The sequence below is a fragment of the Pseudorca crassidens genome, chromosome 21, assembly GCF_039906515.1.
Source record: "Pseudorca crassidens isolate mPseCra1 chromosome 21, mPseCra1.hap1, whole genome shotgun sequence".
NCBI classification, from domain to species: Eukaryota; Metazoa; Chordata; class Mammalia; order Artiodactyla; family Delphinidae; genus Pseudorca; species Pseudorca crassidens.
The window spans coordinates 26319634-26335522 of record NC_090316.1 but is presented as its reverse complement, the minus strand read 5'-3'; the positions used below and the strand labels follow the sequence as shown (position 1 = coordinate 26335522).

Genomic DNA, 15889 nt, shown 5'->3' with positions numbered 1-15889 from the left:
ACAAAATATGAGAGGGTGCAGAGTTGTAAGTGACTCTGTCACAGAAACAAAACCTTCTGCAAACAAGAATACTGTAAGCATAGGCTTTGCTGTTAGTGCAGAGCAATCTTTGTGAATAAGTTAAAAAATACTAACTTAGAACATAGGAAGTGTTTGGCAGGGATGTAGGGAGAGGAGAGAGCTGAAGGTGGAAAAACAGGACCAGATGATGGATGATGTGAGTCTCGGCCTCATCCCACAGAAAGTGAGGAACCATACATGGGAATCAGCCCACAAACACAGGTTCCCGTGAAGCACTATTAAGGCAAAGTCACTCCCTCTCTTTGCAGCGTGTGCTGCATTTTCGGTGGGTATGCGGCTGGACTTTGGCACAGCGCCCAAAGCTTATGGCATTAAAAGCCACACTGACTTAGACGTAGCTGGTCTGTCTGGGAAGATGGACAGAAGCCAATTCCTCTGAACACAGTCCCTTTTCAGACACTTTACGCAGATTGAAAGTCCAGGAGCAGCAGGCTCTCCCTGCGGTGGGGACGGGGACCCCAGGTCATGTCCACGGTCCTGTAAAGTGGGTTGGCCAATGTGTCACATGGGGGCGAGCAGGACCCCCCTCTTCTACTCATGCCCAGGGCACATGTGGCTCACAGCGGCCAGAAACCAAGGACGGGCCTCCCTCGGCCAAGGTTGTTGAAGTGGGAGGATAGTTCTGCAAGCTGAAGGGTTGGTGCATTGTACCCAGGTGAGATGCCCGTCTCCTAGATGCTCATTCTGGGATCTCAAGATCAGTTTCCTCGTTGACTGCACAATACAGGGAGCCCAGTGATACAGCTGAAAACATAAGAACACCTCACTTTTCTAGAACACTTCCCTCCTGCGTGGTCTGGGTCTCAGACACAAACACCTTGGACCAAAGAAATGTTGAGGCTGTGTGTGCCTTTCTGTTTCCTTTAAGCTTTAAGAAAAAAGGTATGAGGTGGCTGATTGCACCAAAAATACAGGCTATTTCTGGCATTCATTCTGAATGCCACCTGACACGGCCAATTTTGGGATCGTACATTTTCCTCTGAAGGACCCTTCGGTCTGGGTTCACAACCATGCAGCCCTGTGCTAGCAAAGTGCCCAGCACGTGGGGTGGCTGCCCCTATAGCACAGCTCCTGTGTCCCGCATTTGGACCAAGCAGAGAGGCACAGAGACCCATCTGAGAAAAACAAACCATAGACGATGGTTCCCACAACAGATCAAACGAGGAGTGAACCAGACAGGAAGCCCCGAGTGAAGGTGGGGCCTGCCCATTCCCATGAGAATCTCCACGCACATCCAGGCGGCCCTTCGTACCTGGGGCTTGTTTTTTTCTTTCCCTCCTTGAGTTAACTCATCAATATGCAAACATGCTGGTCTTCATCTAAAAGCAAAACAAAAATCAAGCAGAACCCCCGCTGACGAGCACACGTCAGTCTCCGGATTCCACTTCACTTCTCTGTCTTCCGTTACTGCATGGCTTCCCCTGCCCCCACTCTGCTGACCAGGCTTCCAGCCCAGGGGTGGCGGCGGCGCCTCTGAAATGCTCTTGACAAAGTTCCTGTCAACTTCCTGTTGGCAGATGTCAGCCTCATCTGCCTGGTCCTTGCAACAGTATTTGGTCACTTTTGCTGACCTTTGAGAAACCAGGTTTTGAAGTGATTTTTCTGGGAACTTGCAGTTTTTCTGCTGTGCCCTTGGCCACAAGGCTGGATCCTCTTCTCTTCCTAGAAATAATGGAAATCCTTTTGTCTGTCTCCGTACTCAGGGTGTCGCACCCTATCCCAAGAGTTTAAGCACGACCACAATGCTGACAGGTTCCCACATTTAGATGCTCAGCCCTGCTCTCCGGGCTCACATACCCAGCCTCTGCCTGGACGTCTCACCTGGATCTCTGGCCGGCAGCTCACACGGAAAGGTTCAGCGCAGGACCCCTGCCTGCCCTGCCCTGCTCTGCTCAGCATGGCAGAGACCAGCAGCGGCTCGGGCCCCAGGCTCAGGAACTTTCTATAAACCCGGTCTCCTTACGTCGCAAGCCCAGTCCATTAGCAAGTCCCGAGTCTGGCCAATTCCCAGGGTCCGAGCCTCCACGTGCCTCTGGGAGCCTGGAGTCCCGTTCCCTGCACCCGGCCCCGCACAGCAGCCAGCGTTCACCCTCCAGTAACCCGTGTGGCCGAGCTCAGAGGCCCCACTGTGCCCAACAGGCCCAACTCCGTCCTTCCTGCCTTCTCCTGGCGCTGTTTGCCCAGTCGTCAGCCTTTCCCCCCGGGACGGATATTCCAAGCTGGCGTATGCTCTTCTCCAGGCTCACTTCAGTCGTCCACTCGAAGGCCGTGGATACTGGAGCTCTGGTGACCCTGAGCCCACCCTGTTACTTCATCCCCTTGCCCTCCTGGGAGTCCTCACGGCCTGAGGGGCCGCGTGTCTGATACAACTCCGTCTTCTGACCAAAGGAGCTGCAGGTGCCGTGAGCTCGGGGCCTCGGCTGGTGCCGACTTCTTGCCCTTCATCCAGGCATCTGAGGCAGCAGTGGGTGCTAAGGACATTCTGTGCGTGAATTATGGTAAATTGAAGCTGGGATGGGTTAAGTAATGTACGCAGTTTTAGTAAGTGGTCTGATGACAAAGCAGTGTAGAAGCTGTGCGCACATCGGGCAGGTAACCTTGTAGCGACCTTGAGGCACAGGCCCCATTTTAATTGTTGGGAGAGAAAGAGGTTGGCATTCATGTTGGAGCAGCAAAAACAGATGCGCAGAGGCAGAAATAGACAAAATGTGTTGATGGAATTTAAAAGAGAGGAGTTTTATAGCATCAGAGAAGTTGGAAGAGAAATTGTGCAAAGTAAGTTGAGACTAATAAATGGAGGGCACCCAGCAATGGGCCACAGAGCCTGGGCTGCAGGGGGCGCGGCAGAGGCTGTGAAGGCATACGGGTGCTGAGGTCCTAGGACTCACCGTGTGTCCAGTCCGTAGGCTTAGTGGGGATTCAACAGAAACAATGGGTCTGCTCTATAAAATCTGTTGACTGGGAAAAGAAAAAAACCCACGTTTTTGTGTCCATTAGCAAGAAAATATACTTCATTTCACATTTTAAATTGAAATGTGTGACATTTACCTTCTTTCTCTATTAAAAAAAATCTGCTTTCAAAAAAGTGATCATATTAAGAAGAAATGAGAAATTCTTACTGACTCAACATTCAATCAGCCTGGATCATTAGACCATAGATTACACATGTCACCAAAAATCCTTCTAAACCAGCATTTGACACAAGAATTGAAATGCAGCATTGAACCAGTTTGAACAAATCTGGAGCAGTGGTGTCTGTGCTTTATATATATATATATATATATACACACACACACACATATATATGTATATATATACAGATATAGATATTTTATATATAGAGATATTTATAATTTAAATATCTATATCTATATATATTTCTACTTGTCAAGAGATGATCGGTTAAAGAAAGAGAACATTTTATTCAATACTCCAGGTCCGTTGTGGACAGATCTTAGAGAAAGTCTCCTTTTGCATGAGGTTAAAACAACTGCACTCTATTTCTTTACACTAAAGGAGCCTCTCACTGTTAGCCAAAGTCAGAATACTTGAAGCTTAATGTGCTGCGTCTCCTTATGGAAACTCCTTCTGCACACGTTTGTGGAGTTTTTGTATCAATGTTTCAGAGGTAAAACCACTTGCCATATGTTACTTCGTCCATTTGCCAGAAAACTTTAACCAAAATCACCTTTTTTTCCCTCTATGAATTTTAGAAATTATATTAAAATTCATCAAGATGGCAGATGAGCATATGAAAAGATGCTCCACGTCGTATGTCATTAGGGAAATAAAAATTAAAACAATGAGATCCCACCACACACATATTAGAACGGCCAAACTCCAGAGCACTGACACCAAATGCCGACAAGGACGTGGAGCAACAGGAACTCTCGTCACTGCCGGTGGGAACGCAAAAGGGTACAGACACTTTGGAAGACAGTCTGGTGATTACTTATAAAACTAAACATACTCTTACAATGTGATCCGGCGATCATGCTCCTTGGTATTTACTCAAAGGGACTGAAAACTTATGCCCACACAAATATCTATAGCAGCTTTATCCGTAACTGCCAAAACCTGGAAGCAAACGAGATGTCCTTCAGCAGGTGAGTGGATAAATAAACTTGGCCTGTCCAGACAGTGGGATATTAGAATGTCAAGTCCCAACAATCTCTGAGGCGATGCAAAAGGGCAGCTGAGGAGAAAATCCTGCAGTCCTGGAAGGAAGCTCTTTGTTCAAGGGACAATCTTTCCAAGCCGCTCTGTTTCTAGGGGCATCTAAACTCTGCCCTTCTGAATGGGGCAGAGTATCAGGAATTTTCCAATTTTCTAATCTCCAGCTCATCTCCAGAATTCACAGTGGAAAACAGTCTGCAGAGTTGCCTCCGTGGGTTCAATTCTTGGGGTCAAACCCAACATAAGACCCAATTTCTAATCAGCCCAGCCCAGAAGCTGGCGGCTTCCTGCTAAGGGCAGCCCACAGGCTGGTTCTTCTGTTCCCCTGGCCACCGCCAGGGAGCTGGGTCATGTCTCTTGTAGAACAACAAACCAGCCAAGGGCTACCTGTGAATCTCTACAAGCGGGAGATTCTGGAAAGTTAAAGTTAATGCATCATTGCACGTATGGACTGGGGTCGTGGGGGTGAATTTACCCGATAGACCAACATTTTCTTTTTTAAAAAAATTAATTTATTTTGGCTGCATTGGGTCTTCGTTGCTGCACGCGGGCTTTCTCTAGTTGCGGCGAGCGGGGCCCACTCTTTGTTGTGGTGCGTGGGCTTCTCATTGCGGTGGCTTCTCTTGTTGCGGAGCATGGGCTCTAGGCACGCAGGCTTCAGTAGTTGCGGCACGCAGGCTCAGTAGTTGTGGCTAGTGGGCTCTAGAGCGCAGGCTCAGTAGTTGTGGCGCACGAGCTTAGTTGCTCTGCGGCATGTGGGATCTTCCCGGACCAGGGCTCGAACCCGTGTCCCCTGCACTGGCAGGCTGATTCTTAACCACTGTGCCACCAGGGAAGCCCCAGACCAACATTTTCTGTAAAACTTTTCGACAAGTGGAAGACAGTGTGGTTGAAACGTAACAAGCAGGATTACCCAGAAATGACCCCAGGGGCAACTTCCATTCTGAGGGCCACGGCACTCAGACCACCCCTCAGCAGGAGGACCCCAGGGACCAGGTGCTGGGAGCTGCTGGCCCCATGTCCCGAGCAGGAGCTTGCCACCCAGAGCCCTCTCCTGAACACTCAGCCCATGGGAGGGGCTCAGAGGGACGCTCACCCCTCGCAGAGCGGCCCCAGCACGCCACGGCCCCACCAGGACCGGGCGCCCCTCGTCCCCCCAGGCTAAGTCTGCCCCCACCTGAGTGTGAACACACCTCAGCTGCCAGCGCTTCGATGGAAACAGTGGTTTCATTCTCTGTCTCTCAGTGATGGATCTTTCAAATAATGTCACACTCAGGTCCTGGGCCCTAGACTCAGAACTCACTGGAGGAGTGCGAGTGGCCGACGCAGGGGTGCGGGCTCGGGAGCAGCTGGCATGTGCTGACCCCGGGGCTCCTTTTCCCCACCCTCCTCCTGCACCAGAGCCCCCACCGTGGCCAGAAGCTCCACACCTCCTTCCTCTGCCCAGGCCCTTTCTTCAGGTCTGAATTTCACCCATAAACTCCCTGCTGGTGGCTGAGGAGAAGGCAGGAGGGTCAGAGTCAGAGGAAGAAGATGTGAGAAGAAGTTGCCCGGAGGCCTTGAAGGTGGAGGAGGGGGCAGGAGCCTCGAGGAGCTGCAAGAAGACAGGGAAGAGGTTCCCCCAGAAGCCTCCAGAAGGAACTGCCTGTGCATTCACTTCAGGCTTCTGTCTCTACAACTGTAAGATCATAAATATGTGCTGTTCTAAGCCAGTGAATTTTTGGAAATGTTCTACAGCAGCAATGGGAACCCTAATTCATCACCATTTCCTTGTTTTCACTCTCCAGTTTTCTTACTGACTTCATGGTGTGTGGTGATCAGAACTGCATATACTACTCTGTGAGAGGGCAGGGGAATATCGGTCAGATTTGCTTGGTGGCCAGGAAAATTATTTCGTAACCTCAAGAGAAGAGTACAGACCAGAACCTTTGGAGACAGCCTTCTAGAGAATCCTGGGTACCAGGAAGCACACTGACTTTGAATTTTAGTGAATGATTATATTGTCCACAATAACAGTGATGTACTGTATTCTTTTCTACAACTGACCCTGTTCTAAGTCTCATTAGAAAGTTGAAAGCCCATTTAAGGAGTCTGGGAAGATGGTGGCAATTTAGTGTTTTTGTATTTTCCCAAAATTCTCCCAGAAACAGACATACTAGATCTGAAAGCAAAACTAAGAACCCAATACCCACGGATCCCACAGTTCTGGAACAGTCTGAACCCTATCAACTCAAAACTAACAGAGCTCCCCCAGCACCCAGATTCCCTCCCTCAGGAGAAACTCCTGAGGACTGAATCTGGCCAAATTGATCAGGACGCACAGTAGGGGCAGAGGAGAAGACACCTCGCAGGTGGTCGGGGAGGGGAGACAAGCGGGTTGATTTCTGAACCGCCCAGGCTAAATTGCTCATCGCTTTGTGAAAACAACAAAAGAGGAAGCACCAGGGCTTCAAAGTTAAAAAGCTATGCCAGCCCATTGCTATCTCCTGGCGATTCAGGAAAAGTCTTTGTTTTGTTTTATTTTTAAAAATAAGCAGCATGAACAATCACAGGAAAATCTCCCCGAGCATTGTCAATTCCCTGCCAACAATAAAGGCGAGCCAGGAAAATACAGGGCTTCCTGCTACTGAAACACACCCATAATAGCAATAACTATAACAATAACAGAAGGAAACCACTAAGTTAAAAGCGGGAGCGGGCATGGGCATTGTTATTCTGAGATTAACGTTTTTACATTGAGGTCAGATTGAGTCATTACTTTGATATCACTGAGAATCAAAATAGTGTGAGTGAAAGGAGACGGTCATGCAATGGATGAGGTTAAGTAAAAACACTGTATTCCTAAATTCGAATGGGAATTACGGATATGAAATGACTAGCTTTGTACAGAAAAGGACTGAAAACAGTGACCAAACCCGATCAGTAGTCACCCCCAGTGAGTAGATTTCTCACTAAAACCATCCGTGGCTTCTGGGAGAAATGGAAGATTTCATGTCTGAGTCGGGAAATGCAACATCTAAAACATCGTGTCCACCGGAAAACAAGAAAGCCACCAAAGGTCTCCAGGTCCACGTCAAAAGGATTCACTGAAGAGGCCCCCACCGACTGAAGATGTGAGAATTACCGCACTGAAACACATCTAATGTTTAAATCCACGAGTTAACAGACATTAAAACAAACTAAAACAAAAAGCGCAAAATCTAAATTGAACCTCAAGGTACAAGTAGTTGATGAGGGAAAGTGTTTTTTGTTTTTTTAAAATAGAAGCTTGGAATTAAAATGTCACTGTTTCACAACTCAGCATACCTGAGTAAATCTAGGCAACCATTTTCAAAGGCTGGTAACATCACCAAGAGAGACAGCCAGGCACCGGGGTTCCCGTGATGGGATCTGCTTTGGTGCCCGGAGGCCTCCAGCCGGCCCCAAAACACTCACCCTTCCACAGCTCTGCATTCTCCCAGCTAAATGAGGCCACAGATTAACAGATACCATGCTGGGTGTTTTGTTTTGCTAAGCAATTATTGTCAACTTCTTGCTTAATGATAGAAATGCAATTACCTCCCACCTTTCAGAGATCCTTAGGGTGGATGCAACAGTACCATATCTGGAATTGCCCCAACGCCCCTGGGGGAGAGTGGTAGGCAGGGCAAAGATGGAACCAGATCGCTCAGCTGTATAACTTATTCTCTCTACTGACAAATTTTCACAATAAGAAAAAAAACAAGACAAACATGCACAAAGCCACACATACTCATTTAGATGAGAACCTGAATGGATTTGGTCCTACGGGGCTTGTGGAGCCACTGAGGGTGGAAATTAGAACCGGGAGACGTTTTTGTTCTACGGAACCTCCTGAGCAGTTTTGCAGCATTAAGAGCATTTTAAGTTGTACCCAAACTCTCACCAAAAAGAGATCTCCCTGATCCATTCTTATGCAAGGAGCTGTGATGTCAGCTTTGTTGATTTAAATTTTAAGCAAAGGGTAGATGGGGGTGACCAGGGGCCGGGAGGTAGGGGAGGTGGGCAGGAGCTGGTCACAGAGACAAAGCTGCAGGGACGCAGGGTAAGCAGTCCCAAGACTACTGTCCAGCACGGTGACTGCAGGTGATAACGCTGGGTCAGGTCCTGGAAATTCGCTCAGGGAGTAGACCTCAGGTGCTCTGACCACACACAGTGGTCACTACGTGAGCCAGACGTGCTAATTAGCTTGACTGTAGTAACTGTTTCACTGTGTGTGTTTCAAACCAGCATGCTGGACACCCCAAAAATTTTAAATTCTTATTTAAATTTTAAAAATTTAAATGCTGAAGAGCTGTGAAAGTGCACTTCTGCTAAATGCCGCCTTCCCGTTGCTTCTGGTATGAGTGGCACCCTCGAAGGCCGCGGCTGTTCCTCGTTCTCCTCTGCAGTCCTAGAAGTAGGTGGTACCGTAACCAAACTGGAGTTGAGGTGCACGGGTCACACGGCCCTGGGAGCAGGTGCCCCAGAGAGCTGCCCTAACGTTCTTGCCCAGGGCTTCCTCTTCCCTCTGAGCTTCACGTTTACCCCAAGGGAGCCTCGCACCCTCCTCACAGCCCCACCTGCTCCTGGTACGTGCACTGCAGGCCTCTGCCCACATTGGCCCCTGGAGCCCCGCACAGAGGGGAGGGCTGGCAGGCGCCGTGCTCCTCCCACAAAGCTGGCTCCACTCGCCTCTGCAACTTCCTTTTTCTCTTTCCCGAATCTCCAGTCCCAGAGCATGTCCCGTGGTTAGTGGGCACCTGTGCTGTCTGCCAGGGCCTCCTGATGGGGCTCCCCAGCTGCCCGCCACTCGACACCCTCCGTGTGAAGACAGGCTGGTCCTCTGGGGGTGAATCATGTGGTTACGTACATGCTCAAAAAACTCCAAACTTGTCCTCAGCCTGTGAGGCTCTGCAAATCCAGCCCTGCCTTTTCTCTCCAAACTCAGGTCCCGAGCCGGCCCCTCGATCTCGTGGCTCCAGCCCCCGTGGGCTTCTCTCTGAGCTGCAAGGGGAGAGTTCCATTCCCCTCGTAGGACCCTCACTCTCACTGTCCCGTGTGCTAATCTTCACATCTGTCTGTGCGGCTGTGATTCGGATCTGGTGAACTGACATGGCTTCCAGGTGATCTTTATCCCGCTGATTTGATCACGGACCTAAGCCTCTGTGTTTTCTTGACTGTGTTTTAGCGAAGCCTCTTGCTCCCCGGCGGGTGCACGTTACCTGGGAACAGCCCCGTCTTGCTGGCCCTGCTCACCCTCCACCTCTGGGTCCTGCCGCAGTGCTGGGCCCACACTGAGTGCTCAGTGAAGGAATTTCTGCCCCTTGGTCTCCACTCCACTCCTGCTGTCTCCCCAGAGCAAGTTTTGTTAGTTCCCCTCCCAATGCGTTTTTCCATTTTCTTGGAAGGAAAAGGGTGCAGATCCTCCCTAAGCCAAGGTCAGCTCCCTTGCAGGGACTTCCTGCAGATGCTGCCGTTGGAGCTGCACCTGGGGCCAGGCACCTTCCCTGAGCGCTGGGTCCTCTGTCTGGAAGGGGCAGGGTGGGCCGGGGGGGACGAAGTCAGACCAGAGATGAGGCCCCATGGCTCTGAGGAGCAGATGCCCAGGTTCCCAGGGGTCATTTCATTCCCATCTCCGCCCCCGACCCTGCTGTCCCCTCAGGAATCATGAGCGGTCCCGACTCCTGTCTCTCCTAGATCCCTGGATGCTGGACCCCAAGGGAGCCTCACTCGGGAACGTGTTTGTCGTTGATGGGTTTCCGTTTGTTGACCAGGCTCAGTAGCTGCAGGAATCAAGCTCTCCTCCTACAGAAACACCAGACCCCCAAAGGGGCCTTCAGTTACCCCTTCCAGTCGCTCCAAGTTAATTAAAAACAAAGTGCTCACTGGTTCAGGTGTCTGCTATTTGTTTTGACAAGGACTGGCTGTCTCTCTGGGAAGAGGCAGCTATGGACCAGCTCCCTGGCACGGCCAGCTGCATCTCAGCTCAGATTGGGACCGAGGCCACTGGCAGAAACTTTGTTCTCCTGACCTTGAGAGGATGACAGCCAGGAGCCCCTTTGGACTGAATAATCCTATAAAGTGCTCAGTGGCCTGGAAAAAATGATTTTTTCAGCTTTAATCCGTTATGATATGTTATTTGAAAATGTAATCTTCCGTGCAAACAAGCAGCACACTGGCCTCCTTTGCTGGCCTGACGTCCCCGTCTGGGCTGACAATGTCTCTTCAAACCCGTCCTCTGGTCGTGTCTGCAGGCTGTGAACTACTTGCATATTGGGGAACCTCGAGCCGGTGTGAAAAGTGAATTCAGTCCTTAGTAACCAGGTGGCCTTGTCTCTGGGACCCCGGCTAACAGATAGGAAGCACCAGGCTCTGCAAGGGAACTGAACACAAACGTCCACGTCCTCCAGGGACTGAGTACATCTAAACCCTCTAATCCTTTCTGAGAACCTGTCTCGCTTGTTTGGATTACACCAGTTCAAGGGGGGCTTCGGGGTCATGCACCTAACTGGACCTGAGGAGCTGGGGGCTGCCACGGCCGCCCCATGCCCCCTCTTCTCTGCCCAGCAGAGTCCTGCCCTCAGCCCCTGGACACAGGCCCAACCATGGGGAGGGAGTGTAAGGACGAACCACTGGACACATGCTCTGGGGAACGCCAGGCACAGCCCAAGGTGACGTGTCTGATCAAGGGACCCCCACCGCATCTTCAGGATCCAGTCCCTGGGCTCCGTGGGGCAGAGTAAAGGGATGTCAGGGTTGTGGAAGGAACATAGGTTTGGGTGAAAGAGGGTCTGGGTTTGATCCTGCCTCTGTCACTCAGGGCCTTTGGGAAGACATACTCAGTTCCCACACAGAGGTGCAGGACGATGCTGGCTTCCTCCCTCGGACAAGGAAGTGAGGGTACACCCAGCCTGGCCGGGCAGCAGCTGCTCACATTGGCACTTCCACCCTCTGCCTTATTTGTGCATTATACACTGATCTGTGCTGTGGAGGAAAGGCCCTCCTCCCTCCTGGGAGGGCATCAGGCACGGCACTCGTGAGAGACGTGGGGTGCTGGGACCCTGCCTCACGGTCTGCCCCCACCATCTGCAGGAAGGACTGTGGTGCCCAGTCACATACGGACTCACAGCAGGAGCGAAGGCACCCACCCCCCCCAAGCTCCCTTCCCACCACACGGGGCTCCACCCCACATCCTGCCCGCAAACAAGACACGCAGGCCAGCCTGTCCTCAGGAGCAAGGATGGCCCACGCCCTTCGGGGCAGGAAGAGGCGGCAGCAAGCTTACCTGCAGCATATGGACAGATGGGGTTACTCCAAGCCCTTGGGGACTCTGGCAAAGTCGTGTTGGAGAGAGGGGAGCTACTGCCATCTGGTGGACGACGCTGGAGATGCTGCCCAAGGTCTCGCGGGCAGGACACCCCACACGGAGGACCCTCTGCTCCCAAAGCAGGAACTGACTCGGCTCTGGACTCACGCTGTCCAACAGAATCACGTGAAATGTTAAGTGTGCTGGTAGCTACAGGAAAAAGTAAAAAGAAATTAATTTTCATAACATTTTATTTAACCCAACGGATCCAAAATATGATTCTTTAACCATGTACTCAATCTAAACATTACTAGTGAGGTTATTTTACACTTTTCTTCCTCCCCAGCACATCTGGGTTCCAGTGTGAATTTCACACCGACCGCACCTCTTGGTGCAGACCGGCCGATTTCCAGGTCCAGGAGCCTCTGTCATCTTGGACCAGTGGTGGCCTGCCAGAGTCTGGTGTCTCCTTTCTGAAAAGTGGAAGAGTCTCAACTACCCTGTAAATTGAGCCTCCAGTACTTACTGGCTGGTATTGTTCCCACCAGGGTCAAAGGTTTTCTAAGACAGGGTTTTGCACTTCATTTGTATCTGTGAAGCTCCTCAGCCACCTGGCAGAGTAGATGCTCAACTTCTGAGTCCCTTTGGCTGCTGAAGTACTGCAGATGAGCGTGAAACCAGACATCTGTTCCTCAAGGTTGGAGGCTGGAGTCCAAGGTCAAGGTGCTGGGGACCTGGGGTTGGGTGAGGACCCGCTTCCTGGTCTGCAGATCCTGTTTTCCCTGAGTTCCCATGAGCACCGAGAAGCTGTTTAAAGCTTCGAGGATGCTGTAGTCACAGGCCTCAGGGGCTGGGGGAGGGAGCAGACCTGTGAGCCTGGGCAGGAGGGCCAAGTCTACTGCCCTAACCTTGATATGTGTTGACCCCAGTCAAGGCATTGAAGAAGGGACATCCTGCACCAGATCCTCGGTCTTTAGTCTGCCTGGGGGTGGGGGGAGAACTCTCTCTCTCTGCTTCTTGACCTACCTACCATAAGGAACTTGGGTAGTCACCCAAAAAACAGAATAAAGCAGACTGAATTGTAATTAAGATGAAGGAAGAAAAAAAGGTGGGCACTAATTAACCAAGGAAAGGAATGATGCTTCAATGGAGACGATGACACAGATGAATGAGTTTGCTGCAGATTTGGTTCCCACCTTCCTAGAATGATCTGCCAAAAGGGAGGCATCCTCAGCCATGGTTTAGTCAACGTGCAGGAGGTAAAACTAACCATTATCCAGGAAATTTGTTGCTCTTCCTGGTATGAAGTCAGTGGGAAGGGATTTCTCCTGGGAGGTCTATGAAGGTCACCATCTCCAACTTTCTGTCCTTGGATGACATGAGAGAATTCACCCTGGAGGAAGACCATATGGATGCCATCTGTGCATCCAGGGTCGCCTCTGTCAAAGCTCTCACTCTGGATGATATATGAGTGCCCAAATTATAAATACGATGAGTGTGGAAGAGTCTTCACCACAGCTGTAACCTAACATACCAGAGAGCGCACACAGGGTGAAAATCAACGTCTCTGTAACCCCTAAGTTTTCTTTTTTAAAAATTTTATTTATTTATTTTTGGCTGTGTTGGGTCTTCGTTGCTCTGCGCGGGCTTTCTCTAGTTGCGGCGAGCGGGGACTACTCTTTTGTTGTGGTGCGTCGGCTTCTCACTGCGGTGGCTTCTCTTGTTGCGGAGCACGGGCTCTAGGCACGTGGGCTGCAGTAGTTGTGGCACATGGGCTCAGTAGTTGTAGTGCACGGGCTTAGTTGCTCCACTGCATGTGGGATCTTACTGGACCAGGGCTCGAATCCATGTATTGGCAGGCGGATTCGTAACCACTGCGCCACCAGGGAAGCCCCCGTAACTTATCCTTAAACAACACGAGTGACCTCCATTTGGGAGGAAGCCTCTCTCTGTTCCCACTGCAGCAGGGACTTCATCTAAGCTTCAGCGTTAGTGTGCACAAGAAAATTCAGGGTAGGAAAAACTATAAAAACAGGAAAATCTTTAGAAAAGTAGACAAGTCTTTACCAGGAGAAGCAAGTTGGAAATGAAATAACACATAACTCATGCTGGAGAAGTTATTAAATGAAAGAAATGTAAAAAGCCCTTTACTTATAGAATATGTGAGACTGCACACTGTATAAAACACTCAGTGTAATGAATTAAGGAAAGCCTTCAGTGATTTCCAACCCCTTAGGTAATATTAAAGTTCCCATACTGAGGAGATACCAATCCTAAAATCAAAGTGAAAAAGCCTTCAGCGGAAATTCATGTTAGAAGTCTCAGAATTGGAAAACCCTCCATCATAAATGTTTTACAACACAATTCATCCATAAATTCAAACTTCTGCCTAATGACTTATTATTGAATATAAAATAAAATAAAATGTAGGAACATGGAACAATTTGGGAATGTTGAGTGCAGAATTTTGTGAAAATTATTACATTACATTTTAAAATGTAATATATAAATATATAGATTAAAAGTTGCAGCTGAAAAGCTATTATGTTGGTCACTTTCCAGTTTTTTTACATAGCTCTAAATATAATTAAGATGACTGGGGTCAATTAGAAAATAAATTTCTGTGTTAACGGAAATATGTAGAATATGAGTGTTAACTATACTCTGCATAGCTATAGTCCAGCTTTCTTTGCTTATTTTTAACAAATGTACCTTCTCCATCCTTTTACTTCTAATATATCTGTATCTTTATATTTAATGTGGGTTTCTTTTACATAACGTATAGTTGAGTCTTTTTTTCTTTTTTTAAAAATCCCCTCTGACAGTCTTTTTTTTTGGCTGTGCCCCACAGGCTTGTGGGATCTTAGCTCCCTGACCAGGGATTGCACCAGGCCCTCGGCAGTGAGAGCGCACAGTCCTAACCACTGGACTGCCAGGGAATTCCCAGTCTTTCTTTTAATTGATGTATTTAAACGTCTGATGTTTAAAGTGGTTACTGTTACTATTGGATTGGTATCTATCCTATTTGTAACTGTTTTCTATTCATTGCCCTTGTTCTTTATTATTTTTTTTGTCTTCCAATTTTTTCTCCCTTACCTGGTTTTAACTGAGCATTTTATATAATTTATATAATGCCATTCTTTGTTCTTACTGTATCAATCAATCAATCATACTTCTAGAAAATGTGTGTCACTGTCCTTGAGTTTGCAATGTGCATTTACAACTAATCTAAGCTGCTTTAAAGTGACACCATGCCACTTGCAAGTACCTTACAACAGACTGCAGGCTTCCCTGCTATCCACTTTCTTGTATGTTAGCAATGAACAACTGGAATTTGAAATAAATTATTTATATTAGCACCCAAAAAATGAAATCCTTAGGCATAAATCTAATAAAAGATATATAAGACTTATATGAAGAAAAGTACAAAACTCAGTGAAATCAATAAATATGTAAATAAAAGTAAAGCTAGTCCATGTACATGGTGAGGAAGACACAATTCTGTCACGATATCAGATCTTCCTGATTTTGACCTGCACATTCAATAGAATGGCAGTCAAAATCCCAGCAAATTATTTTGGGGGTATCAACAAATTGATTTTAAAGTTTATATGAAAAGACAGAAGACCAAAAACTAACCTAACATTGAAGGAGAAAAACAAAGTTGGAACACTGACACCACCCAACTTTAATACTTAAAGTTACCATAAAGCTACAGTGATCAAGACACTGTGGTATTAACAAAAGAACAGACAAACAGTTTAATAGAACAGAATAGAAAGCACAGAAAGAGAGTCATACAAATATACTGGACTGATCTCTGACAAAGGCACACAGGCAATTCAATGAGGAAACAACAGTCTTTTGAACAAATGGTGTTGGAACAACTGGACAGCCACAAGCAAAATAATGAATTTAGATGCAGATATTACACCCTTCATAAAAATCAACTGAAAGTGCATCATAGACTTAAATGTAAAATATAAAACTCCTAGAAGAAAACATAAGAGAAAGTCTAGATGACTCTGGGTTTGGAGATGACATTTTAGGTGCAGTGCCAAAGCCATGATTCATGTCAGAAAAAAATTGATAAACTGGACTTCATTAAAATTTAAGGTACTTCCCTGGTAGTCCAGTGGTAAAGAATCCACCTTACAATTCAGGGGACTCAGGTTCGATCCCTGGTCAGGGAACTAAGATCCCACATGCCACAACTAAGCCCCTCGGGCCACAACTACTGAGCTTGCGTGCCTCAACTAGCGAGCCTGTGTGCTGTAAACTACACAGCCCACACGCCCTGGAGCTTGCACGCCACAACTAGAGAAG

The 15889-nt window shown here is 48.4% G+C and overlaps 1 long non-coding RNA gene across 1 annotated transcript in view; it reads right to left on the bottom strand.

The window, feature by feature from the left end:
• LOC137216010 (uncharacterized) overlaps window positions 1-15889 on the bottom strand; it is a 71194-nt gene that overhangs the window by 42819 nt on the left and 12486 nt on the right. The window contains exons 3-4 of the long non-coding RNA XR_010939542.1: window positions 12834-13088; window positions 11543-11773 (exon numbers count right to left, since the gene is read on the bottom strand). This is a non-coding gene — a long non-coding RNA (uncharacterized lncRNA). The remainder of the gene's footprint in view (window positions 1-11542; window positions 11774-12833; window positions 13089-15889) is intronic.